At 36.6% G+C, this 26,931-nt stretch overlaps 1 protein-coding gene across 2 annotated transcripts in view; it reads right to left on the reverse strand.

Annotated features, from left to right (window-relative positions):
- The window catches only part of DGKB (diacylglycerol kinase beta), an 856,074-nt gene that overhangs the window by 700,132 nt on the left and 129,011 nt on the right, over positions 1–26,931 (reverse strand). The window lies entirely within an intron of this gene.

Raw genomic sequence — 26,931 nt, forward strand, 5'->3', positions numbered from 1 at the left:
TGGACTGAACACAAGATTCAGAGTTAGGAGAGCAGTACCACTAGGGCAAACATACTCCTTGGACCTAATTTTTGTTATCTGTAAACAGATGATAGATTGGGCAATTTCTAAGCCTTTTCCAGTTGTAAAACACTCTGTATATGCTATATTGCAAACTCCATTAAGTAAATGACTATGACTTACTCCTAATTTTTTCCACAGCACCTGATATATAAAGTACTTCCATAAAAGTCTTTTCGTAATTGGTACACTGATTATGTTAAAATCTTTTCATAAATGAGTACACTAGCTGCTTATTAACCAAATCTCATTTCATAGGATTGTATCAAAATAAACTAAGAATTGATTTTCTAGTATTAATTACTCTATAACCCTTTGGAGATGGAATCATTTTTCCTAACTGCTTGATTTTTTTTCTAGAAAGTAAAGAGAAAAAGGTTGAGGTCCCATGTAACACTTCTGATACAAAATATCCAGTCAACTAAGAAAGCATTATTTTCTTATTTCTTGCCTTCAGCTAAAAGAACTGAAGGAATTGACCTTTACTTTTTATTCTTGTAGAAATAGCACAGCAGTTTCAATATATGTATTACTTCATTTTTGTAAGTTTTAAATACAATATGAATTACTTAGTAGAAAGAAGAAAACATCTGTTCTTATCTTTATGTCAAAGGCCTAAATTAACAAAGGGAAGTTGAAAGGTTTAATTAAGAGACCTAGCTATCATGTTTTAACATTATTCTATTTTTAATTACAGAAATACTATTATTGTAACCATCATTTAAGAGTAATATGGTTAAAGTATTTATTTTACGCTGGATTAAAATATTCAATGGGTACCAAAAGGTATGAAAGTAAAAAGCTCACCCAAACGCCAGAATTAACCATTTTGCTATCTCTCTTCTGCTGTTCTGCTCAGTGGTCTGTTTCTTGTCACAATATCTTTTATTATAAAAGAAAAGAACTGTGTTGTAAATAAACCTTTCCCAAAACACACAGACCTATTCAAAATTTTACTGGTTCTATCACTAGTTTCAGTTCTCTTGATTAGCATTTTATAACTGCAAACAATTCACTAAAACTCTATCTCTTGATCCTCCAGTCTCAATATATCTGTTGTCTGTTCTCTATGCAGTCTGGGAAAATTGTTTGGTCTACACTATCTCACTACTACTTTTCCCAATTTTTCTTAACGATGTCTTTATGTTTACATTTTTATTCTGTGATGGAGATTCCTCTAATGTAGTAGCTGGGCATATGGCCAGCTTAGATGTAAAAATAGGGCATGGAATACCAGGAAGTTATTTGTGCTAATTCCAAACTGGGACACTTTGATAGTGATGCACCTTCTTCAGGCTTTCTCTTTCCTGGTTTTGCCAGCTGGAAAATGAACAGGACCTACTCGCAGCCTAGAGTGTGCTCTGGCAAGGCCACAAGATAAAAGGAAATGACTCTGTGATGTAGAACCACCCACAGACCTGGAACATTCACTACCTGTTTTATGCAGGAAGGGTATAAATTTGTTCCTTTTATAAATCAAAGAAAGTTTAGTTCTCTCTGTTTGAACTTCTGAGTTCAATGTAACAAACACACTTTAATATTTTCCCTGTTCTTTGATTCTAAAATTTCAAAACCACTCAGCATTTATAAAAATAAGCACTTACTAGTAACATTTACTTCTTATTCAAATAATGTGATTTCTCCCTGAGGAAAGGAGCTATAAAGCTAATCTTATGTTATTAGAAATGCATCAAGTAGATGCCATTTTCTTACAGTCAACAACTCAAACCATTCCACACATTCTAGTCTGCATAGCATTTTGAACATGATATTTTTATGTAGATTTTTTTCCAAATTCCCTAACATCTTTATTATTTCTAAGATTTTTACTAAATGAATATTAGACTTTATAGGTCTCTGTTATTTTGCCCTTTGTGCAAAATAGATCCATTATTTACACTCACAGCATCAAGGTCTTCTTCACCTATATATTATTTTGTATTTCTCAACATTTTTTTTTAATATTGGCATCATAATTTTAATATTGGAGATGTCTTGCTGATCTTTGTTCCTACCTCATCGTAAAATTGCTCTTTTATTATATAGCAAAATTTCTTAAATCTCCCTAACAATTTAGTGAGAATTTCTTGAATAACAGTAACAACAATATTTACAAATGCTTTTTTAAAATATTAATTAAATCTATGGCTTGGTTAGTGGGAAATAGGTGATTTTTTCATAGCTTCCTAGCCATGAATATGAAATATGACACCTTATATTTATGTCAGCTTCAATAAATTGCCATAAAATTTTATGACTTTCTCCATTAGGCTATTGTACATATTTTATCAGAATTATTTTTAAGTACAGTATATATTTACTGCTATTTTGAATAACACCTTTTTTATTTTTAATTACATTTCCTTGCTGTCGTTTTTGGAATGTAGATATGTTTTCTGTATTTGTCTTACATCTTCAGTTCAGTTCAGTCGCTCAGTCATGTCTGACTCTTTACAACCCCATGAATTGCAGCACGCCAGGCCTCCCTATCCATCACCAACTCAATCCATCGAGTCAGTGATGCCATCCAGCCATCTCATCCTCTGTCGTCCCCTTCTCCTCCTGCCCCCAATCCCTCCCAACATCGGGGTCTTTTCCAATGAGTCAACTCCTCGCATGAGGTGGCCAAAGTACTGGAGTTTCAGCTTTAGCATCATTCCTTCCAAAGTACACCCAGGACTGATCTCTTTTATTTTTTTTTTTTGTTTGTTTGTTTACCAATGCAATCCTCATCATAGTTTTTTATTTATTTATTTATTTATTTTACTTTACAATTCTGTATTGGTTTTGCCATACATTGACATGAATCCACCACGGGTGTTTATTTATTTATTTATTTTACTTTACAATTCTGTATAGGTTTTGCCATACATTGACATGAATCCACCACGGGTGAACATGCGTTCCCAAACATGAACCCCCCTCCCACCCCCCTCCCCACAACATCTCTCTGGGTCATCCCCGTGTACCAGCCCCAAGCGTGCTGTATCCTGCATCGGACATAGACTGGCAATTCGATTCTTACGTGATATTATACATGTTTCAATGCCATTCTCCCAAATCATCTCACCCTCTCCCTCTCCCTCTGAGTCCAAAAGTCCGCTATACATATCTGTGTCTTTTTTGCTGTCCTGCATACAGGGTCATAGAATGGACTGGTTGGATCTCCTTGCAGTCCAAGGGACTCTCAAGAGTCTTCTCCAACACCATGGTTCAAGAGCATCAATTCTTTGGCGCTCAGCTTTCCTCACAGTCCAACTCTTACATCCATACATGACTACTTGAAAAACCACAGCCTTGACTAGACAGACCTTTGTTGGCAAAGTAATGTCTCTGCTTTTCAATATGCTATCTAGGTTGGTCATAACTTTCCTTCCAAGGAGTAAGTGTCTTTTAATTTCATGGCTGCAATCACCATCTGCAGTGATTTTGAAGCCCCCAAAATTCAAATCTGACACTGTTTCCACTGTTTCCCCATCTATTTCCCATGGAGTGATGGGACCAGATGCCATGATCTTAGTTTTCTGAATGTTGAGCTTTAAGCCAACTTTTTCACTCTCCACTTTCACTTTCATAAGAAGTTGTTTAGTGCCTCTTCACTTTCTTACATCTTGCACCTATTCAATTATTAATCCTCAAAATGTGTTTATAAAGCATTTATTTTTTTTTTTTTGGCTTAATCACTAATTTTCAGTTAAGTTTGGTCACTCAATGTGTTCTACTCTTTGCTACCCCAAGGATTGCAGCCCACCATGTTTCCATGTCCATCACCAACTCCCGGCGCTTACTCAAACTCATGCCCATTGAGTCAGTGATGCCATCCAACCATCTTTTCCTCTGTCATCCCCTTCTCCTCCCACCTTCAATCATTCCTAGCATTAGGGTCTTTTCAAATGAGTCAGTTCTTCACATCAGGTGGCCAAAGTATTGGAGTTTCAGCTTCAGCATCAGTCCTTCCAGTGAACACCCATGACTGATCTCCTTTAGGATGGACTGGTTGGATCTCCTTGCAGTCCAAGGGACTCTCAAGAGTCTTCTCCAACACCACAGTTCAAAAGCATCAGTTCTTCGGTACTCAGCTTTCCTTATAGTTCAACTCTCACATCTATACGTGACTCAGAGAAGGCAATGGCACCCCACTCCAGTCCTCTTGCCTGGAAAATCCCATGGACGGAGGAGCCTGGTAGGGTGCAGTCCATGGGGTTGCGAAGCATCAGACGTGACTGAGCAACTTCCCTTTCACTTTTCACTTTCATGCATTTGAGAAGGAAATGGCAACCCACTCCAGTGTTCTTGCCTGGAGAATCCCAGGGACGGGGGAGCCTGGTGGGCTGCCGTCTATGGGGTCACACTGAGTCAGACACGACTGAAGTGACTTAGCAGCAGCAGCAGCATACATGACTAGTGGAAAAACCATAGCTTTGACTGGAGGGACATTTGTTGGCAAAGTCAAGTCTCTGCTTTTTAATATGCTGTCTAGGTTTGTCATAGCTTTTCTTCCAAGGAGCAAATGTCTTTTAATTTCATGTCTTCGGTCAGTATCTGCAGTGATTTTGGAGACCAACAAAATAAAGTCAGCCACTGTTTCCATTGTTCCCCACCCATTTGGCATGAAGTGATGGGATTGGATACCATGATCTTAGTTTTCTAAATGTTGAGTTTTAAACCAACTTTTTCACTCTCCTCTTTCACTTTCATCAAGAGGCTCTTTAGTTCTTTGCTTTCTGCCATGAGGGTGATGTCATGTGTATCTGAGGTTATTGATATTTCTCTCACTAACCTTGATTTCAGTTTGTGCTTCATCCAGCCCAGCATTTTGCATGATGTACTCTCCATGTACGTCAAATAAGCAAGGTGACAATGTACAGCCTTGACATATTCTTTTCCCGATTTGGAACTAGTCTGTTGTTCCATGTCCAGTTCTAACTGTTTCTTCTTGATCTGCATATAGATTTCTCAGGAGGCAAGTCAGGTTGTCTGGTTTTCCCATCTCTTAAAAGGTTTATGGTGATCCACAAAGGCTTTGGCATCATCAATAAAGTAGATGTAGGTGTTTTTCTGGAATTCTGTTGCTTTTTCTATGATCCAATCAATGTTGGCAACTTGATCTCTGGTTCCTCTGCCTTTTCTAAATCCAGCTTGAACATCTGGAAGTTCATGCTTCATGTACTGTTAAAGCCTGGCTTGGAGAATTTTGAGCATCACTTTGCTAACATGTGAGATGAGTGCAATTGTATGGTAGTTTTAGCATTCTTTGGCATTGCTGTTCTTTGGGGTTAGAATGAAAACTAATCTTTTCAAGTCCTATGGCCACTGCTGAGTCTTCCAAATTTTCTGGCATATTGAGTGTTGCATGGTGCTGGAGCAACTTTCAGGAGATACCCCATGTCCAAGAGCAAAGGAGAAGCCATAGTAAAATGGTAGGAGGGGTGAAATTTTGTTTAGAATCAAACACCATATTGACCAGAGACTCTCAGAGGGCTCAAAAATACCTTGTGTGCACCAGGCCCCAGAGACCCCACAGAGACTGAGACAGAACAGTGTTTGAGGGTTTCCTGAGGAGGTACGGGTCAGCAGTGGACTGCTGCAGGGGCAGGGGCTCTAGATTCAGTAGACCTGGGTATGGTATAAGCCCTCTTGGAGGAGGTCACCATTAACCCCGCCATAGAGCCACAGAACTTACACAGCACTCTTGGAGGGCACAAACAGAACCTTGTGTGCACCAGGACACAGGAGAAAGGAGCAGTGACCCCACAAGAGACTGACCCAGACTTGCCCATGAGTGTCCAGGAGTCTCTGGTGAGGCGTGGGTTGGTGGTGGCCTACTGCAGGGTTGGGGCACTGAGAGCAGCAGTGTATGCATGCGACCTTCTGAAGGAGGTCTCCATTATCCTCATTACCTCCACCATAGTTTGGCCTCAGGTCAAGTAACAGGGAGGGAGCACAACCCTGCCCTTCAACAGAAAATTGGATGAAAGATTTCCTGAGCATGGCTCCACCCATCAGAACAAGACCCAATTTCCCCCTCAGTCAGTCTCTCCCATCAGGAAGCTTCCATAAGCCTCTTATCCTGCTCCATCAGAGGGCTGACAGACTGAAAACCACAATCACAGAAAACTAACCAATCTGATCACAGCAACCACAGCCTTGTCTAACTCAATGAAACTATGAGCCATGCCCTGTAGGGCCACCCAAGACGGATGGGTCATGGTGGAGAGTTCTGATAAAACATGGTCCACTGGAGAAGGGAATGGCAAACCACTTCAGTATTCTTGCCTTGAGAAGCCCATGAACAGTATGAGAAGGACAATGAAAGATGTCCTCCCCAGGTTGGTAGGTGCCCAATATGCTACTGGAGATCAGTGGAGAAATAACTCCAGAAAGAATGAAGCGATGGAGCCAAAGCAAAAACAATACCCAGTTGTGGATTCAATTGGTGATGGAAGTAAAATCCAGTGCTGTAAAGAGCAATATTGCATAGTAATCTGGAATGTTAGGTATGAATAAAGGCAAATTGGAAGCGGTCAAACAGGAGATGGCAAGAGTGAACACTGACATTTTAGGAACCAGCAATCTAAAATGGACTGAAATGGGTGAATTTAATTCAGATGACCATTATATTTACTACCATGGGCAGGAATCCCTTAGAAGAAATGGAGTAGCCATCATAGTCAACAAAAGAGTCCAAAATGCAGTACTTGGGTGCAATCTCGAAAACGACATAATGATCTCTGTTCATTTCTAAGGCAAACCATTCTATATCACGGTAATCCAAGTCTATGCCCCGACCAATAATGCTTAAGAAGCTGAAGTTGAACGGTTCTATGGAGACCTACAAGACCTTCTAGAACTAACACCCTGAAAAGATGTCCTTTTCATTATAGGGGACTGCAATGCAAAAGTAGGAGGTCAAGAAACACCTGGAGTAACAGGTAAATTTGGCCTTGGAGTACAGAATGAAGCAGGGCAAAGGCTAACAGAATTTTGCCAAGGGAATGCACTGGTCATAGCAAACACCCTCTTCCAACAACACAAGAGAAGACTCTACACATGGACATCACCAGATGGTCAATACTGAAATCAGACTGATTATATTATTTGCAGTCAAAGATGGAGAAGGTCTATGCCACCAGCAAAAATAAGACCAGGAACTGGCTATGGCTCAAATCATGAACTCCTTATTGTCAAATTCACTTAAATTGAAGAAAGTAGGGAAAACCACTAGACGATTCAGGTATGACCTAAATCAAATCCCTTATGATTATACAATGGAAATGACAGATTCAAGGGATCAGATCTAATAGACAGAGTGCCTGAAGAACTATGGATGGATGTTTGTGACATTGTACAGGAGACATTACCCACAGACTAAATTAATTTGCTCCTCTTATTCCAACCCTGTATCTTTTGTTTCTTTTCTTATTTTACTGATAAGAACCTCCATTATAATGTTCAACAGAATTAGTGACAATGGGCATCCTTGTTCTAGATTTTAGAGGAAACACCTATACTGTCTTGCCATTACAAATGATACTTATTATACTTTTCTGCTAAATGCTTTTAATCAAGTTGAAGACTTTTTCTGTTTTTCTAGTTTATAAATAACTTTTAATCAAAAATATCTATTGACTTTTATTAAATGTTTTTAATGCTCCTTTTTCAAGCATAATGTTATATTGTAAATTGCCTTAATTGCACTTTTACTGTCAAAAACTCTTTCATTTCTGGAGTAAATAGTGAGATTAGGATATACTGTATTAATAATTTTACCAACTATCACTAACTACTGACTTGCTGCCCTCAGCTCATGTTCTTTTTTGTACTCTTCTGCTTTGTATGTCCTGTTCTATAAAATATTATTTGAATGGTTACACTTGAGATAAGATTATACATACTTATATTAATAAAGTCTAATTTTAATAAAAATCTGAACAACAAAAGAGCCATTGAACACTTTAAACATATTCACCTCCCTTCCAAATTATATGCAAATTGATTAGAGTTCTAACTATGCATTTTTTAGTCTTCATAAGAAATTATTATGATTACTTATATATTTAAGAGTGACTGAATTATTGATAGTATTCTTTTCCCCAGGGTAATCAGGTTTCTTTGTTCTCTTACCCATTCTGTTTGTTTGTTTGTTTTTTCCTTTGGAAATTTTTCATGGCTTTTTTTTTGTGTGTGTGTGAGTTCAACAACAATATATTTTAATGCATGCTTACTTTTGCAAAACTTCTCAACATGGCTAGACTGCCACACTGCTGAAAGACTCTCTCCTTCCTTTACCAGAGCAGAGCTGTCATAAATTAAGATGCTGGCTGTGTCACAGTAACATGTCCTACATCACTATGTACCATAAGATGAAGGTACTAATGTGCTTTCTATGATAAAGAGCAAGTAAGAGTCATCTAAATACTCTGAATGACTTTCATCTCTATCTTCCATTTTCCCTTGACAGTTTACATTTATTTTCCATATGATTATTTCTCATATCAAAGTCTCAGAAAAATGCATGGTAAAAAGTAATATGATATAAAAATATGATACTTCAAAGATTTAGAATCAGCTAATCAGCTTTTTAAAATCATTTTCAGGTATCTTATTCTCAGTATCTCAAGAAAAGTATAGGAAATGACTGGCAAATTTACTGACTCTAAGAAATGCCTTTGGCCACCTCATGTAAAGAGTTGACTCATTGGAAAAGACCCTGATGCTGGGAGGGATTGGGGGCAGGAGGAGAAAGCGATGACAGAGGATGAGATGGCTGGATGGCATCACCGATGGACGTGAGTCTGAGTGAACTCCGGGAGTTGGTGATGGACAGGGAGGCCGGCTGTGCTGCGATTCATGGGGTCAGAGAGTCAGACACGACTGAGTGACTGAACTGAACTGAACTGAAGAAATGCCTTTGGTCATGCTTTCTAACCTTGTCTTGTCATTTGATTTTTTTTAAGGAAAATATTTTTGCTGTAATATTATTAGGTCATTAAAATCATACATGTATGTATGATTATACATATATGTAATCATATACCATACATATATGTAATAGAGAACTAAATCATACATATACGTAATAGAGAACTGAACTAGAAATCTAAGGCCTCCTGCATGAAAAAAAAAAAAACCTGTGAGAAAGAGCATGTAACAGGATGAGTGTGACACAAAGAAAGTCAAGTCTGATTTTCCAAGCTGAAAACCCAAAATAGAAAATCAAATATTGAATCATAATAGCAAACTGTACAGACACTATACATTCAAAAAAAATCATAAATAAGATCATTTCTGAAATACCAGATTAACATAAATATTTATTTCATATACCAAAATTTGGGGTAAATCAAGTTTACCTCAATAGTATTGAAAAGTGCAATATTCAGATATCAAAGGAAGAATTTTTCTTTTTTCACTACAGCTGAAAGATCTGTGGATCAAAGAAAGCTATATTATAACTTTCTGTCCCATAAGTTCAAATAATTATTTACAAATAGTGTTTGAACTCTTTAGCAGAAAGTCATTAGGAAGCATCACCTATCTCTCTCTCTCTCTTTTTTTTTTTTGCTTTTCATGTTCCTAAGCAATAACAGGTATCTCCTGTTACAAACTTCATAGGAAGCAAAGGTTCAAAAATTTTTCAGGAATACACAAATACATACATTTACAATATTATAGATTCTGAAAAAAATTCATGGCTAAGACTTGGCTAGAGCAGAAGAACAAAGACATGCCACGGGACCCCAGGGGACTGGACTGAGTAACAAGCGACAGTAGGACACTGCTTGGGAAGGGACAGACAGCCGTCTGAACCGATACCAAGCAAAAGCTTGCTGCTATTGAAAGAGGAGCAAGAAAATCTCTAATGCCTTTCAGAACATGGCCCTGATACAGAGCAGAGGTATGTTGCCTCTGAGGGAAGGCCAGGAAAATTGGGAACCTCGGCAGCCCTGAGAAGAGGGTCTACAGAATCTTTCTAAGTCTGAGAACACAATAGATGATATGAAATTCTCCTCTGTCGTTCCTATTCCACCGAAAGCAGGTATATTGCCCATGCCTTTTGGGTTTTGTACTATCACGCTTTGATGTCTTGGGGCCTTGCTGAACCTGAAGAGATGGTTCCTTGCAGGGTGAGCTATCTCTCAATCTTGCCTGTGGGCTTCCCTGATAGCTCAGTTGGTAAAGAGCCCACCTGCAATGCAGGAGATCCCAGTTCGATTCCTGGATCAGGAAGATTCCCTGGAGAAGGGATAGGCTACCCACTCCAATATTCTCGGGCCTCCCTTGTGGCTCAGCTGTTAAAAGAATCTGCCTGCAGTGCAGGAGACCTGGGTTCGATCCCTGAGTTAGGAAGATTCCCCCGGAGACAAGAACGGCTACCCACTCCAGTATTTTGGCCTGGAGAATTCCAGTCCATGGGGTCACAAAGAGTCGGACATGACTAAGTGACTTTCACTTCAATCTTGCCTGTGGGCTTTCCCCAGTGGCTCAGTGGTAAAGAATTTCCCTGCAATGCAGGAGACCCAGGTTCAATCCCTGGGTTGTGAAAATCCCTTGGAGAAGGGAATGGCAACCCACTCCAGTATTCTTGCCTGGAGAATTGCATGGACAGAGAAGCCTGTCAGGGAATAGTCCATGGAGTCACGGACTTGAATATGACTGAGTGACTAACACTTTCACTTCTTGCCTGTGAACAGACCTTTTCATCTCAATCCAGAACTTACAGTCCAACCTCTTCTTTATCAGATTTTCACTGTGGACCATCTATTTGCTCTGTTTACCCCAGAGTCAAGCACCACGCAACCAGAGCCAGGTCCAACAACCCACAGCTTGCTGACATTAATTATTCAAATTAACCAATCCTAAACTGACTTACCCTGCCTCACTCATTCTTTCCCTGCCTCAACTATTCGTTCTCACAGAAATCATAATAAAGGCTCTCACTCAGGCTTTCTTCTCGCTTCCTTTGCCTCCTGATTGGCCCTGGTACTTCCACATATAGCCCCTCATCACAGGATGTGCCCCTTCTCTTAAGATCTGTGAATGCATCAAGCTATCTTCTCAATTGCCAGCATTTCCTGATCTGTTAGCCTTGTTACACCTAATAATAATACAATCTATTTTTTAAATTTTATTTTCTATTGGAGTGTAGCTGAATAACAATGTTGTGATAGCTTCAGGCGGACAGCAAAGGGACTTGCCAAACGTATACATGCATCCATTTTCCCCAAACTCCCCTCCCAACCAGGCGGCCACATCACACTGAGCAGAGTTCTCTATATGACACACTAGGTCCTTACTGGTTATCCATTTTATATATAGCAGTGTGTACCTATCCATCCCAAACTCTCTAATATAATGTATTTTTAAAACCCATTACACCGAGCAACAGGGGACCGCAGTCTACTACTGTAGCATGGGAGGCAGCAACAAAGCTTCATCTGTGCCATAGGCACTGAGGGTCTGCTGAAAGAGGCAATGGATGCAGCAAGGTCACAGAGAAAAATCCCTCAGTACTCCCACCCTGAACTTCGGCAACGTGCAGCTGCAGTTTACCACTGAGGGGTGGGGGTGGGGGTTAAGTCAAACATTTAAATCTGAGCTAACTGTAGATTTATATGTAGTTCTAAGAAATGAAACAGAGAAATCTCATGTGTTCTTTTCCTAGCTTTGCTCAACAGTAATATATTGCCATTTCCCAGTTTCCTCTAGCTGCCACCTTCTTAGTCTGACGAACACTCATCTCTTCTTTGTTTTTTATGATTTTGTATTTTCGAAACCATGATATATATGACATCATACAGTACATAATATTTTTTGGATGACTTCTTTCTATCAGCATAATCTCCCTTAACTTATCCAGGCTGTTGCATGTGTCAATAGTCAGTTCATTTGTATTTCGGGGTACCATCCTTCTGTATAGAGCTCCCAAGGTTTGTTCAACCATTCACGAGGTGAAGAGCAACTAGGTTGTTTCTAGTCTTTGGTAATCATAATGCTTTTTAAAAGATTTATGTACACATTTTTATGTGAACATAGTTTCAGTTCCATCGGATAAATGCCCAAGGTGGCATTGCTGGGTTATATGGTAGTTGCATGCTTAGTTTACTAAGAAACTGCCAAACTACTTTCTAGAGTAGCTGTAACATTCTAAATTCCTGCCAGCAAAGAATGAGCAGTTTCTCCATATTCTCTCCAGCATGTGGTGTTGCCACTATTTCTTTATTTAGCTATTCTAATAGGTGAGTAGTGATGTCTCATCAATGATATTGACAGCTCTCCACATGCTTATTTACCATCTGCATATCCTTTTCAGGGATATAACTGTTCAGGTCTTCTGTCTATGCTCTAATTGGAATGTTTGTTCTGTTTTTTACTGTTGAGTTTTGAGAGTTCTTAGAATATTTTAGATAGTGGTCCTTTTTCACACGCATTTTGTAAATACTTTCTCCCAGTGAGTAGCCTGTTCTTTTTCCTTGTAACAGAGTCAACTGCACAATGTTTTATTTTGATGAGGTCCATTTTATCAGGTTTTCCTTTTATGGACCTTATTTATAGTATCAAGTCTAGCATTAAATCTCTAAGATTTTCTTCCATTTGGTTTTTCCCTAAAGGTATTAAATCATTAAAAATAAGGTTGTGATTCATTTTGAGTTAATCTTTCAATAAATTTTAAGATTTAGGCTCATTTATTTGTAGCTTAATGTTTAGCTAAAGCATGCCTAATCGCTTAAGCACTTCTTGTTTCAAAAGTTCTTCTCTCCATTAAGTTTTGCACTTTTGTCAAAAATTAGCTAGGCATATTGTGGGTTTATTTCAGTGTCCTCTGTCTACATTAATCATGTCTCTAACCTGAAAAAAAAAACACAGTCTTGATGACTGTGGTTATACAATAAAATTTTGAAAGTGAGTAATTAATTCCTCTCACTTTATTCTTTTATAAATTGTTTTGGCTATTCTAGTTCCTTCAGCTTTTTCATATATATTTTAGAAAAATACTGTCTGTATCTACTTAAAAAATCTTGCTAAGGTTTTGATAGTAATTGCATTAAATCTGTATATTATATTAGGGATAATTTCCATCTTTGCTATGTTGAGGCTTCCAAACCATGAACATATCTGTCCATTTACTAAGATTTTATTAGATTTCCTTCATCCCAATTTTTAACTTTGAGCACACCAGTCTTATGCATATTTTGGTAGAATTACATCTAAGTATATTTTGACTAATTATAAATAATATTGTTTTGAACTTCAGTGTCCATATGTTCTTTTCTAACTCACAGGAAAACAACACATACGGGAATCTTGATATTTTATCTTGAAAACAGAAACTCTCTTAATAATTCTAAGTTTTAAAAATTGATTTCTGAGCATTTTCAACAAAGACAACTATTTTATCAGCAGATAGTGATAGATTTATTTCTTATTTTTGATTTTTATTTCCCTTTCCAATACTTTGGCCACCTGACGCAGAGCCCACTCAATGGAAAAGCCCCTGAAGCTGGGAAAAATTGAAGGCAAAAGGGAAAGGGGGTGGCAGAGAATGAGATGGTTAGCTAGCATCTCTGACTCAATGGATATAAATTTGAGCAAACTCCAGGAGATAGTAGAGGACAGAGGAGCCTGGTGTGCTGCAATGTATAAGGTCACAAAAAGTCAGACATGACTTAGTGACTAAACAACATTTCCTGTCCTTTCCTTATTGGGTTGGCTAGTAATTCAAATACTCTTTGAATTAGAAGGGGAAAATAAACATCTTTCCCTTGTTCCAGTCTTCAGGAGAGACATTTTGCCTTTCACCATTAAGCAGAATGTTGGCTGTGTCTTTTGTATAGATGCTCTTTATCAAGTTGAGTATATCCTTCTCTCTTTTTTTGACAGTTGTTCTTTATGACATATATTTAATTTTATCAAATGATTTTTCTGCATTGATTGAAAGAATTGTGCGGTTTTCATTCTTTGGCCTGTTAACAAGGTATATTGAATTGTTTGATTTTCTAATACTGAATCACTCTTATATCCCTGGAATATAGCCAAACTTAATTATACTGCATTGCTTTACACATTGTATTTGCCGAAATTTTATTAAGAATTTTTGCGCCATTTTTGTGAGGGATGGCAGGCTATCATTTTTTGATATTCTACTATCTTCATCTGGTTGTGGTATCAGGGTAATGCTAGCTTCATAAACAAACTGTTCAGTATTTCCTTCCTTTCTATTTAATAGATCAGTATGTGTAGAACTGGTGTTCCTTCTTTAAATGCTTGATAGAATTCTTCAGTGAAGTCATCTAGGCCTAGAGATTTCTTTTAGGGAATTTTATCAAACCACAAATTCAATTTATTTGATCGTTATAAATGGGGAAACAGTGGAAACAGTGTCAGACTTTACTTTTCTGGGCTCCAAAATCACTGCAGATGGTGATTGCAGCCATGAAATTAAAAGACACTTACTCCTTGGAAGAAAAGTTATGACCAACCTAGATAGCATATTCAAAAGCAGAGACATTACTTTGCTGACTGAGGTCCATCTAGTCAAGGCTATAGTTTTTCCAGTGGTCATATATAGATGTGAGAATTGGACTGTGAAGAAGGCTGAGCACCGAAGAATTGATGCTTTTGAACTGTGGTGTTGGAGAAGATGCTTGAGAGTCCCTTGGACTGCAAGGAGATCCAACCAGTCCATTCTGAAGGAGATCAGCCCTGGGATTTCTTTGGAAGGAATGATGCTAAAGCTGAAACTCCAGTACTTTGGCCACCTCATGTGAAGAGTTGACTCATTGGAAAAGACTCTGATGCTGGGAGGGATTGGGGGCAGGAGGAGAAGGGGACGACAGAGGATGAGATGGCTGGATGGCATCAATGATGGACATGAGTCTGAGTGAACTCCGGGAGTTGGTGGTGGACAGGGAGGCCTGGCGTGCTGCGATTCATGGAGTTGCAAAGAGTCAGACACGACTGAGCAACTGAACTGAACTGAACTGATAGGGCTATTCAGATTATCCACTTCATAGTATGTGAGCTAAGACTGGCTCTGCTTCCTGCTTCATTCCTGATAGCGGCAATTTGTGTCTTCTCTCTCTTTACTCTGTCACTGTTTCCAGAGATTTGTCAATTTTTATTGATTTTTTTCAAAGAACCAGCTCTTTGTTTTATGTAATTTCTCTGTTGTTTGTTTGTTTTCAATTTTATCGACTTCTGCTGTCGTTGTGATTTTCATCCTCCATTCTTGGTAGGATTAGTTTGGTCTTACTCTTCTAGGTTCTTGAAGTGAGAGATTGGAATATTGATTTGAATTGTTCCTCTTTCTAATATATGCATTTAGTGCTATCGATTTCCCTCTCAGTCTTCATTAACCACGTCCCACAAATATTGATATGTTAAATTTGCATTTTCATTAAGTTCAGTCTTGTAAGGCGATGATCCGTCCCATGGTTATGAGAGCAAGAGGTAAAAGAATAACATTGAAGTACCTAGGAAAATGCAAACCAGTCCTTGAAGAGAGCTAACAGAAGCACAGGAAAGGTGGAATAATCAGCTTTGTTTTGCTAATATCCATAAAAATATTAAAAATAAATAGGAAATTTATTTGGTGCATCTTAAAAGCTGTCTTTAATCTGCTTTTCTGAAAGAGTTCATAGAGGTCATTTTCAGCTATAACATAAAGCATCTTACAGTCCCCATCAGGAATTAAATATGAACACATGTGTCTTCTTATTTGCTAGTCCTCTGTCAAATGTTCAAAAGCAATAAAAAGTGGACAATGAGATGAATCACAGATCAGAGGGCATCTTGCCAGTTTAAACTGTCTGAAGAATTTTCTGACATTTTCAGTACTATATTACTTAAAATAGCCATCTAGCTGGGTGTGGTGGTTATTACTGTTCCAGGAATAGATTTGCTTACAAGTGGCAGGAAGCCTTGACAGAATTCAGACTGAGTTGTATGGTCATTCGCCTTGTTTCAGAGCTATAATCTGCTTTGCCTTCCCAGAGCAAAATGTTCTAACATCACCAAATATGAGAATGAAGAAGTGCAGAGCTTATTCATGCCACTCTAATCCTCAAATCCAATTAGCATTCAACCTTGTCATGTAGCTACCCTTCTCATGCTTTTTTAGCTCCATGCAGTTCTGCAGCTCTGATTAAAAACAGTGGGTGGCCTTGATCACTTAAGATGCTTCTTATAAAATCATCAGAAGCCTAGCACAGAAAGAGACCAAATAGAAAGATGGAGACTATATAACAGTTCAAAAGAAAACCACATTGCTGTACACCAAGAAAGACATTCTCATCTTAAACATTTTCATCTTAAACATTTTCATTTTCATTCGTTGACAAGATTGGATGAGGAAGATGGAAAAGCAGACTCATATTTTTTATAATATTAACTTGAATAATAACATACAGAAAAGAAGATATAATTTTCTACTATATGGCTACAATATGCTGCATACTCTCTATGTTCATATTAATTACCTCATTTATCCTCATCATGATCTTCTGAGGCATCTATTATTTTTCTCATTTTACAAAGGAGGTAAATGAAGATCAGAGATGCTAAACAACTAATTTGTGTTCATGGATTCAGTAAGTAGCAATGAAGACTTCAAATCCAGGTCTCTCTGATCCTAATGACTATATTTTAGGGGAGGGGGTTTGGTCTCCAAAACCTCTCATTATATCATTCCACCTTTTAATTCATCAATTAACTTCCTGGCATCTCAATAACTACACTGTCTTTTATCACACCACATCTCTGATATACCAATTTGAAATGACCTTATCTCTGTAATTACATACAAGTATGAGATAAGTTTGGTAACTGTCAGGAGTGAAAAAAAAGATCCTTCCCAATTTCTAAAACAAATATATATGTGTGTGTGTATATGTATATATATATATATATATATATATATATATATATATGCTTTGAGGATCACTGAAAAAGGACTGCTACAGGGAAAATTTCCTTAGATAAAGAATACAATGTAGCTATTTAGAAATAATGAGAAAGATCTTTATATACAGCTAGGGAAATAGTACCAGTTAAGTAAAAAAGCAGAGTACAAGAAAAAAATATATATCTCAGAAAAGTTTTGCTCAAAAAGTAAGAAAGAAAATGATGTATATTAGATGTTGCTTATATTTGCAAAAAGAGACACTGGGAAGATAAATAAGAAACCAATAAAATGAGTTATCAACAGGGAACCAGAGATGAGGAAAGGAATGAATAGGGACAGCCCTTCAGTGTTATGGGAATGAGACTTCTTAGATTATGCTCTTTCTTACTGTCTAACTTTTAAACCACATACATATTCAACCTATTCAAAAATAATTTAAAGGGAAAACTAAGGACCCGTTTCAGACAGTGAGAAGAGTGAGGACAGCAGTTGATAAGGACAACCTTAAGGGCTGTCTAGCACAGGATCTCGGAGAAGGCAATGGCACCCTACTCCAGTACTCTTGCCTGGGAAATCCCAGGAACGGAGGAGCCTGGTAGGCTGCAGTCCATGGGGTCGCTAAGAGTCGGACATGACTGAGCGACTTCACTTACACTTTCACTTTCATGCATTGGAGAAGGAAATGCAACCCACTCCAGTGTTCTTGCCTGGAGAATCCCAGGGAAGGGGGAGCCTGGTGGGCTGCCGTCTATGGGGTCGCACAGAGTCGGACATGACTGAAGCGACTTAGCAGCAGCAGCAATGGATCACAAACATTTACTGTTCCATTCAAGTAAAGGATCAAGAAGTTTAGTTGTAATGTCAGTTGGGGCAAGATTGGACATTGGGACAAACAGTCATGAGTTTAAATTCTAGCTTTCTTGTTTCCTAGCTATGTGATACTTGCAGGTTACTTAATATCTCTGAGTTTCAGTTGTATTCGTAGTAATAATGGTATCGACATCAATAGGATATAATGAAAATTAAATGAAATAATGATTGCAAGGTACTTACACACCTTAAAGAACTGCCATCATTATAATCATCATTCTCATCATGAAGTGGAAAGGAAACAGACAATACTTCTTAAAAGCCATTCAAAGAAGGAGTAGAACAGTCTCAAGTAGCTGCACAATGATAGAACTAAACTGTTCTGTCTACTTTGAAACTTACTTTGTAAATATAATATTAGAGCATTTTGGGTTTGTTTAATATAATGACACTTCATCTTTTTGCAAAATGTCTTTAAGGAAAATGCATCATATCTCCCGAATTATCATTAAGCCCTTCATACTTTTTCCATTCAAATACCTTTAAGTCAATCCACTAGAAAATTTCCCCACAGGGAAACATAATATTAGTTTTGTAAAAAGAAATTCTATAGTAAATTATCTGCATGTTAAACTAAATTTCTTGAATCTGACAATTAAATTTAAAGAAATATATTCTTTCAGCAGAACACTAACATCCTCATTAAGGAGAAAAGGAAAGCACATGTCTATGAAAATATATACACGATATAAAAAAAATCAGATGAGGCAAAATTACCAGTTGAGATGCTTAAAAAGGACTGCACTGCATTAACCATACTTGTGTATAATATACATTATAATATACATTTTAGAGGAAGAGGAAATGAAAACATCCGAGACAACAGCTAGAGAAGCTTCTTAGAATTCCTAAAGGAAAAAGATGCATTTGCTATTCTGCATTAATATTGGAGTGAATTTTAAGAAAAATAATGGCAGTCATTCTGGCAAAAGACTATTGGCAAAAGACTCATGGACTATAAGAAATAGTCCATGGAGCTTCTCAGATTCAGAAAAGACAAAACTATTTGAATGGGATTCCTCTCTTCATCATGACTTATCAAGATGTGTCAATCTACCACTAATGTCCCAAGAGAGCATTCCTGCCCCTTCTTCTACCCTTCACTTGTGATATTCAAATACTGTATTTCCTCTTTCAGCTTCCATAATGCATTGACCCTGCATCTGCCTTCTCTGTCTGGGTATCTGACTCTTACCACAATACTCAGTTTTTAGAAATCAGGGAAAACTGTATGATTTTAAAGTATCCCTCAAATATTTTGTATACTTTGGACTCAGAAATTTAAAGAAGACGATTAATAATGCTTGTATACTTTGGCCACCTGATGCAAAGAGGTGATTCATTAGAAAAGAACCTGATGGTAGGAAAGATTAAAGGCAGGAGGAGAAGGGGATGACAGAGGAGGAGATGGCATCACTGACTCAATGGACATGAGTCAGAGCAAGCTCTGGGAGATGGAATGACAGGGAAACCTGGTGTGCTATAGTCCATGGGGTTGCAAAGAGTTGGACACGACTGAACAACTGAACAACAACAATATTGCTTTCCAGAAGCAGAGAGATGTACACACATCTCAGGTTTTACAAAAAAAAATGTATGTACAAGTTGACTTTAAAAGCAAACTTGTGATAAGATTAGCAATCTCCCTGAGAAATTCTTATATCTAAAGTTACATCTATTGTCAACGTCAAGGATTTTGTCCCAAATTTATGGTCCTTTTAAATCAAGAGTTCACTATTATATTATAAATTAAAGCCTATTAAGTTGATTTTAATCATTTTTGTACTTGATTTAATTTCCAATTTACAAAATCGCTGCCACTACTGTAACTGCAATCTAATTTTAAAGGAGTACTCCTTTCTAGAATTCTTTTTTGCCTCTCTTATTTCTCTGCTGTCAGGAATTTTACAAATGCAGTTATTTTTCTGCAAATGTTCATTACAACCAGTAGGAATGTGGGGTAGATCCATTAAGTTGGTAGATCCATTAAAATCTAGCCAGCCTGCTATTAATAAGGCCAGTAGTATGTATTTGGCTTCTCTCAGGCTATTTTGTGAAAATCACACAAAATATTATTTTTAATTTCTGTGATCATCTCTGAATGTTTTTTTAAATCTTTATTTATTAACACTTATAATGTAATTAATTTATGAAACAAGGTTGAAATGTTATCAAATTCTGATTGATGAAATTATTATTCTATTAGTAATATTTCAAAAATGCAAAGCTTAGAGAATAAAATTATAATCATAAGTGTACCCACCACACATATTTAACAAATGCTGTGTTATATTTTTCTTCAGTTCACTTTTAACAATTCAAAATAAAATCCATTCAAAATAAAAAGATTCATTAAGCCTGTATACCTATTCCTATCAATACTACCTGCAAATAACCACATCATAAAACTGAAGAGGATCTTCGCCATCCTGATTTCTTTTTACATTTGCAGCATCTTTATGAATTCATAAACAGAAAGAGTATATATATTTAATACTTGCAGAAAATATTTTTCATAAAAATTTTAGCAATTTATCTTTATTCATAAACTAAAAAACAAACTATAAACATAATGAAAAATCTCAGAAATGACAAGGCTGAAAAATAAAGCAAGAAAGGAGGGTTTGAAGTGTTTGAGCTGAGGGTAGTTTTCAATATAAATAGAGGAATGAATTTTAAGTCTCTTGGAGAAGGTGTCATTTGAGCAAACATTTTAAGAGAAGAGAGTGTTTTATTTTCCTCCCCTATAATTACATTGGTTTGGATCTCTCAATACCAGAAGACAGCCTGCTTATTTTTATTAACGCTTTTGCTTTTAATTCTTTTATCTAGCGTCGTTATACCAGCTAATTATGTGAGTGTGTTTGTGTGCAAGGAGTGATTACAACTTACCTAAATATCTCCTGCCATTATTTTAGTTTCACCCTGTCTTGTTTATTTCTCATGTCTTCATTTTTGGTTGATTTAAAAATATCAAATGGCTGTCTTTTTCTTCAAACCTGTTAGGCACCATCCCTTCATGACTGAGTTAATGCGTTTGACTTAATTATGATTGCTTTTTAATTGAATTTATTTCTACCACATGGTATATGTGAGTGTCTATGTATTTGTGTAGTTGGGTATGTGTGCTTTTTGTACCATTTTTTGTTTGTTTTATCTTTAGAAAATTAGACACAATGTTTTAAGTTGATCATGCTTATATGTATTATACCAAGAGCCAATATTTCTAATATCTAAAATAGTTCTGTTTCTCTATTACTGTTTCAAAAGGGTGTTAGCATATTTCAATAACAAGTGAACACTGCCCTTATTTTCCTTGTAACTATTGTCTAGAATTGTAATACTTTCTTTTGAAACTTAAAAAAATCCTTATTATTGATTTTTCTACTCAACAGTGCATTACATTTACCACATTGCTTCCTGTATGTTTTTTTACATTGAGTTAACTTCTGTTTTTGGTGTTTTTGTCAGTAGTTTTTTAAGTTCAGGTAGTTTTCGGGCTAAGCTTTGAGGCTGAGTATTTACTTGCCTCTACTTTTAAATCAGTTGACATCAATTTGAAAAGGTATATTTTTTCCAGTTAGTTTCCTTGAGCAGTTTGAATTATTTTTTCATTGTGTGGTGATTTCACTTATTGAAGAAGATGTCAGCCCCTAAGCATTTAAAAAATAGATCAGGTATTGTCTTCTTCATCAAATTTCTTTTAATATTTACTTCTTATATATTCGGCAGCTTCAACATTATAGTCTCAATACATTTTTTGTGTTTCTGTGCTTATCTACATATGCATGTATGTATCTCTTTATTTCTACTCAACCATCCATCCATCTATCCATCCCTCCACCTTTCTATCTTTCTTGGTCAACACTGGGCATTCACTTTCAAATAGAAGATTTGTGTCTTCCTTCAATTCTAGATAATTCAGGGGAAACATTTTTCAAACATCAACTCACAAATTCCATTCTCTTTTTCTAGCACTCCCAACAGTCACATGTCACATATTTTCAATCTAATTTTTCGTGTCTTTGTAATGTTCCTTTCTTATTTTAACTTCATCTGTTCTACTTCTGGGGAATCATCCTCTACTATCTTCCAATTTACTCATCTACTTATTTCCAACTTAGGCATGTTTCTACCTATTCAGTTTATTGCATCTCAGTAATGATATTTTCTTTCCCAGAGATTTCTTCGCCTCTTTTCAGATGCACCTATTATTATTTCACTTCTATTTATTGTAATTCATTTTGTCTTGTGCCTGCAGTTGTTTATAAATTCAAGTTCTTTGTGAAATTTTTCAGTCATAAAATTATTAAAATTCTGTTAGAACTGATTTTTATTGGCTGCGTTTTGTTTGCTTGTTTTCTTTTTCCTTATCGGTTATCATCTTTACATTTTTAGGTCTATTTTGAGCAGATTTATTCCTTGTTTTATTCTCATCTCTTTCTTTATAGAAATTATATCATTGCCTTCATTCAGTCTTAAAGCCCACTGCCTAACCTTAAGATTTAGGTTGGTGAATTGTTATCCTAAGACCACGCAACTCTAGTGGATCCATTTATTTGGGCTACGATGCAAATCATAACCCTGAGAATTGTGCAGTATACCATCCATCTAAACACTGCAAGCCGCTGCCCTGTGGGATACTACTCAAGTGAAGATGGGACTATCACAGAAGAAGTTATAAGCCAGTGGGTAGTCATTCTAAGATTCTAGCTGCTTTGTTCCCCTTTCTTGTTTTTGATGTTCTAAGCAACAAGGACATCATTTTCAAGCTTCTTCTCACTGATTAGACTCACCAAAGAACCTGTTTCCTAACTTTGACCATATTTCTGGCATCTCATCTTTTGTGGGGTCCTTTTAGCTCTCAATGATACACAAGCACTGAAATCTCAGCCTCTTATATACGAGTCTAAAAGCAAATTCCAGCATGCCTACGTCTTTAATTACACATCTTATTTCACGTTTCTCTCCAGTTTATAGTCCATGGAAATGTATAGTTTTTTTTTAAGATAAACTATGATTTTGTTTTCAACTATTGAAATACCTAATTGATCAACACTAGTAAGATTTTTAAACAAAAGGTGTGACCTTATAATTCCATCTTGTAAGTATTCCACGGAAATAATTTCTATGCTTCTTTCTGGTTCTCAAAATTTTTAAACCTATAACTTTTCCTTCCAAAGTAATTTACTAAGAATTCATAGAATTTAAATCTCAAGTGTATTTATATATTTTTAATTAAAATATATCCTATATTTGTAATCATGTTTTAAAAAGATCTTTATACCAATTCAAATCATTTCTGCTTACTTGAATTTGCAGTTTACAATGTTCTGGTAATAACCACTATTATTTTACATATACACTAAGATGTTAATAGTTCTTCATATTTTATTCCAAAAATATCTGAATATTTTGTGCAAATTTATATGTCATGTTATTCTCTGATTTTTCCATCATAATTTTACACAGTAGTGTTTAGCTTCTATTTTTCTTATAACTCTATCTTAATTTACAATATTCCTGAATAGCTAACTTTAATTCAAGGTGAAGTTCAGAAAGATTAAAAAAATGTTCTGTAACTAGTTTATATTTGAATGATTCTAGTATTCTTTCACATATGTATATGGGATTACTGCCTAGCATTGTACTGTATTTACTGATGATATGGCTATAGGTCTTACAGGTCTTATATAAAGTTCCTAATGAGTATCTGGATCTTAGACATGTATAAATTAAAATACAGTGAAAATCATGACACAATACCTACTTCTTCATAACTAGTTCTGAAAATACATGATCCCAAATAAAGAAAAAAGTAAACACAAATAGGCAACTTATTCTCTGCTTTATAAAAGCCATGTGAATGCATGTATAGTGCTATAGCTAGTAAGAGGAAAAATTTTGAATATGAAATCATACTCTTGTCCTTAATTCACATGGAATCACCTTGGTTGATGTACAGTATCCCTCCTAAGCTTCCCCAAGTACCATGTAACATCTTATTTGTCACATCTCATTTTCTGTAATGAATAGCTGTCTACTTACCAATCTCCTTTAGAATCCACTTCCCTCATACTCTCAGTGTTATTCCAGAGGCCCTCCCTGGATGGTACTATAATAGAGGCCCAGACAGTCAAAGCTACGGCACTTGTGGCAACGAGCGAGTTGAGATGCTATTTAGCATCATCAGCTCTAGGATTTCCCTGAACAAACACAAACAATCACAAACAATCACAGCTCTTTCTGCCAGGTTTGTACACCAGTAAGGTATTCATGGATCACTGCTCAAGTCACCCTGCTGCCAGAAGGAAAGACAAGGAAGCTTCGGGGACAGAAAAATCAGAGTTGAGAAATGGAGAGAAATTCCAGAAAGCAGGAAGCTACGCCTAAAGCTAGAACAGTCCTGGTATTTTTCAGGTAATCAGGTAAATTCTCTCTCTCTCTCATTCTCTCATTTTTCCATAGACAATTAAAGTTTAGCTTCTCTGTAATTGCAGGAGCTTTACCTCCCAGATCATATAATTTCCCATTCTCTCCTTTGTATCACCCACTATATTATGTCTCTTGAGAACAGAGATGATGCCTGATTAATCCTTTTATGTTAAGTTTCTATCATAGTATCCAACTCAAATACTTAATAAAAAAAAGAACAAAAGAATAGGCATCAATTTTCATAGCTATAAGACTAGATCTTAATAATTTAAAATAATTGATACTTTTGTCCATAAGTCTGGGTTAAATATTTTGAACTGGCACCAAATAAATATTATTTTCCTTCTACACTGCCCCATGGGGGATTACTATGAAGAACTGGAACATTAGTTTAGAAAAACATGGCATCAAATCACACTGATGAGGAAAGATTAATATTGATGTGTATCAGAAATTATATAAGTGGCATTGAAAGGGATAGTGTTGCAAGTCCTAGAAATGCCTCCTAACACACATCTTCTCATCTCTGTCATAGACCTACATTCCAAAATTACATTTTCCAACAAATAGGAGAGAAACATTCGGGTATTACTGCTTTAGAGCATCTTCTTAGTATAATAGTCCTTTGTTTGGTTTCAGTTTTGTTTATAAAAAATTTCACAGTATGAAAAACATGCCCTCAAACCAGCTTCAGTAATTGTAGTATTGTGTCATATTTGTTTATCTGTCATTTATCTGTGTAAATACATGTTTCAGTGTTACTTTATGGTAAGTTATAGACATAATGACACCTCAGCTATACTTTCTTCATCGTGTAACTCCTAAGAATAAGGATCATGGCAAAGTTAAAACACCATTATGACACCTATAATAAGTGACAAAAATTCATATCTCGTCTTTAAACCATATTCAAATATCCCCAGTTGTCACACGAAAGTACATTAGTCTCCTTTTTAAATTAGATTCATGCATTGCAAGTAGTCATTCAGTCTTTTTATTCTAAACTAACAGGATTTCTGCGAGTACTATTTCTATGAACAAATAAATCAGATTTTCCTTACCTGAACACTCCCCAAATGTTAAAAAATGCTAATATGTTAGCCAGGGCAATTGATAGCCAGGGCAATTCAGTAATAAAAAATACAACCCTAGAGTTGCTTCTGCTCAGTGCTGTGTGATGATCTAATTGAGAAGGAAATCTAAAAACGAGGGGACATATATATATATATATATATATGGACTTCCCTGGTAGCTCAGCTGGTAAAGAATCTGCCTGCAATAAAGGAGACCCTGGTTCGATTCCTGGGTCTGGAAGATCCCATGGAAAAGGGATAGGCTACCCAACTCCAGTATTCTTGGGCTTCCCTGGTGGCTCAGACAGTAAAGAATCTGCCTGCAACGTAGGAGACCTGGGTTCGACCCTTCAGGAGGGAAGAATTCTCCAGTATTCTGGCCTGGAGAATCCCCACAGACAAAGAAGCCTGGCAGGCTACAGTCCGTGGGGTTGCAAAGAGTCGGACATTACTGAGCAACTAAGCACAGCCCAGCCTGAATGTAGCACAAGAGATTACAAAAAGGAAATAAGCATGGACTTGGGCTGTCATAGCAAGCCAAGTGAAAACAGACAAGAGAAGAATGTTGCCTTTAATTCACAGGATTCATTTTGCCAGGAAAGGCCAAGAGCTTCTTCAGAAATAGTGGAAAAAACTAGACCAAGATACAGATATTCCAGGTCTTCACCCCAGATGTGTCACTGCTTAGCTATGTGACCCTGTATAAGTCACGTACCTAGGCCTCCTGAAATCTGAGGGACAAAACAGATGACAACTAAGGTATCATTTCCAAGTGTCTCTGACTTCAGGAGTAGCTCGACCATATCAGACACCCTTCATACACTTTAAAGTTTTCAAATGATGTGGATATAAAAGCTCTTAGTTTTTAACAGGAGAACTCTAGAAACAAAACTTGAGAAGGTGATAACTTAAATGTAGGCCAAGTTTTTGCCTAGCATCCTCTTTCTAGCTCTTGTGGGAAGTGTAACTAATTAAGAGGAAGACATAAATCAAAGCATCTCATTGTTGTTGTTCAGTTGCTCAGCCATATCTGACTCTTTGCAGCCTCCGGAACTGCAGCATGCCAGGTTTCCCTGTTTTTCACTATTTCTCTGAGTTTGCTCAAACTCATAAGTCAAGCTCATAAGAAAGTCTATTTATAAGTTTAAAGATTCTCACTAAATTATTTCTAAGTAACATAAGTGTTTATATTTAAATATTTATTTGCATGTGAAGTTTGTGACTTAATTTACAACAGTATTAATTATTCGCCCATAAGCACCAGGTTTCTTGCTGTAGGCCAAGGGTTAATATCTGATAGTTCAGGTCAACTATTAATAGAGGTCATATTTTCAAGGTCATATCAAAAGGAGTGAACGAACATTAAGTTTAAGATTTCAAGTTCAACTGAAGCTAGGGTCAAGGAGTGTGTGAATTATAGGAGAGGTGCCATCATTCCCAGAAACAAGGAGGTCTTATTTTACCTTCCACTCAAATAAGAAAAAATATTCTAACACGTTTGGGATTCTCTAATAAATGTTCATTTTCATTCGTAAACAATGTCTAACAGTGGGCAATTTTTTTTCCATGAAGATTCTTGGGTTTTAGGAA

Source organism: Oryx dammah, unplaced genomic scaffold (assembly GCF_014754425.2).
Source record: "Oryx dammah isolate SB20612 unplaced genomic scaffold, SCBI_Odam_1.1 HiC_scaffold_18, whole genome shotgun sequence".
NCBI lineage: Eukaryota > Metazoa > Chordata > Mammalia > Artiodactyla > Bovidae > Oryx > Oryx dammah.